Below are 2,676 nucleotides of genomic sequence, written 5' to 3'. Positions count from 1 at the left end.
CAACAAAATCGAATTTGTTAAAAATAGCGAGCAACAAAATCAGGGATGCATAATCAATTCGGAAATCTGTTTAATTTACAATTTAAATGCGTTGTGCTGGTGTAGGATAAGCTAAGGGTGGTTTTTAAGCATTAAGGGTGCAGCAACAAAATCGGAATTAATGCAAATAGTTGGCAATAAAATCAGTAAAACGTAATTAACTAATCTTGAACATAATTAATTAAATATCTGACTAATTTGCAATTTTAGAGTATTTTTTTAAGGAGAAATTGCTTTGGGGGTAGTTTCCAGGGTTTAAAAATGAAATTACAAAATCGGGAATGGAGCAACAAATTAGCAACAAAAAAGCACTAAAAGAATATGTCCTTTTTTTTTATTTAACACAATTTTTTGAATGGCTGTGCTAACTTTAAACATAAGTTAGCACAGCTACTATTTTCTCCGAAACGGCTGGAGCAACAAAATTGGGAATTGAGCAACAAATTAGCAACAAAAGAGCACTAAATTTCTGTATAAATTTTAATCGATTGTGTTGAATTGGCTGTGTCAGCTTAATAGACGTCATCCCGAGCTGCTTCAAAGGGACAAATACTAACAAATTCGGACAGAGTTTGATGGATATTCTCTATAAATGGGCGGATTGCCTCTGTGTCATTTCCAGTCTCGACAGAACTTAAAATCATAGCTAGTAAGCCGATATCCAATTTCGCCCTAAAAAAATTGAGATTTGTTGTTGATTAGACTTCGGAGTTAAATAGTATAATACTTATTAAGTGTCATAAAAGTTTTATTACCTTAGATATTTTTCATTTTTACTCCAGGAGGATTTGCCATTGCCCCGTTAGCCACCTAAGATGTTGCCCGCTCAGCACGTGGCTCACGTTATTTTGCACGGACGTGGGGTTGGACTTTGCTGAGCATATATGCTGCTTTCAGCATTACATGTAGCATAATAACCTAAACAGAAAATGATACAAAAATTATACATTTCAAATTACAAATATGTTATGCGTAATGATACATTTCGCATTACATATTTCTTTTGTGGAGTTCTAAAATAATATAATTAACTTTACCTATACATACCAAGAAAATGCAACAATTAGCGCTAATAATGAATCCATTTTAGGAAAGTGAACGTTTCTTTTATGCTTTAGCAGCACTTTCCACATTCTCAGCTGTGATTGGATGACTCACAAACCATGGTAAAACTGTCCAGCTATCGCACATGTGACATGTAACTTGATTTTCAGATAAAATCATTATTTCCCAAATGTTTAAAACATTACAGACGTGTTTCCCAAATGATTTCACGTTGATTTGAAAAGAAAAAAATTGTTTTTAAAATTATGTCTGCTAACTATACATTCAATTAATTTTTATTAATTATAAATAAACTATTATTTCCTAAACTATGAAACTATATTCCTAAACTTGCCCAAACGATTCCCAAACTATTAAAATAATCAATAATAAGAAATATCAAATTTGTCTGCTAAGTATATCAAGGTGGAAAATATTTCACATTTTTAAAACACACAGTAAATGACAGCAAGCATATAACCTCAAATTTTGAGGTTATACGCTTTGGCCAATAATTGCCAGTAAATGCCACATTACTAGCATCAGTTTGTATCAAGTGTTTACACTTGCATTTTTACTGGCGTTAGTCGATTGGCGCCACTAAATCATTGCGTGTGTAAACTGGCCTTAAGCCCCTTGCAGAATGCCAGGCAACAGTGGGCAATAGAAACAGGAAATAACAAAAAAATCGTTAATTACAACCTAAAAAATTTGAATGCTATGATTGGTTGGCAACAGGCAACAGAATTTCCAAAGTAACGGAAACTCTGTGTCTAGTGCCTGTGTCACTGTTTATTCTGCATTTATACATGATTTCTGATTTTGATTCCCTGTTCCTATTGCCTATTGCCTAGCATTGTGCAAGGGGCTTAACGTGCGCCGCGACACACGTCACACAACATACAGATTTCGAGATAATTGCAAAAACGACTCCGCCCCGGGGCCGACTTCGCCCCGGTCTCTTCTATACTATTTTAATATTAGTGGAATATTATAAAAAAGTTTTTAGATTATTATTGTGGTCAACAAATTAACGTTCATATAATATTTCTTGGATATTATAATAATATTCTAATATTTATACATAATTATGAACAAAGATTTTATTTAATAAAGATAATAAAATTTATAATTTTTTTTACATTCTTACATATCCCTTACACTGATTAATAGACAATATTTATAACCATTTGTAATTAATTTTAAAACTATTATTCATTAAATATTTATAAATTTTTAAATTATTAAATTAAAAACAGTTTATTTATTTAATAGTTTATTCCCAAAAATTTAAAATATTTTTATAACATTAAATAATATTATTTCATATAATATTCATATAATATTATCAGGAGCGGACATATAACCATCTATTAATATTACTAGAATTTTGTATTTAATGTTCTAAGATTACGCCTAGAATATTACTTAATATTAAATAATATTATATACGCGCTGTTCAGGATTGCAAGCACCGCTATCAATTACCGCGATCGATACCGGTACCGCCATCCCTGAGCCGCCCTCTGAACGAGGCGACTTCGCGCCGCCCCCCCCCCCCCCCCCCCCCCCCCCCCCCCCCCCCCCCCCCCC

At 33.0% G+C, this 2,676-nt stretch overlaps 1 long non-coding RNA gene across 1 annotated transcript; it reads right to left on the bottom strand.

Annotated features, from left to right (window-relative positions):
• Nucleotides 1-353: 353 nt before the first annotated feature.
• LOC112452113 lies at nt 354-1,469 on the bottom strand. Its single transcript, XR_003040454.1, has 3 exons — nt 1,087-1,469; nt 795-957; nt 354-711 (listed from the first exon to the last, which is right to left on the bottom strand). It is a non-coding gene; the product is annotated as an uncharacterized LOC112452113 (long non-coding RNA).
• Nucleotides 1,470-2,676: the final 1,207 nt, after the last annotated feature.

Source organism: Temnothorax curvispinosus, unplaced genomic scaffold (assembly GCF_003070985.1).
Source record: "Temnothorax curvispinosus isolate PA1 unplaced genomic scaffold, ASM307098v1 QBEX01002956.1, whole genome shotgun sequence".
In the NCBI taxonomy this organism is placed as follows: Eukaryota; Metazoa; Arthropoda; class Insecta; order Hymenoptera; family Formicidae; genus Temnothorax; species Temnothorax curvispinosus.
The sequence above is the reverse complement of the archived record's forward strand: the minus strand, read 5'-3'. Positions and strand labels throughout refer to the sequence as shown.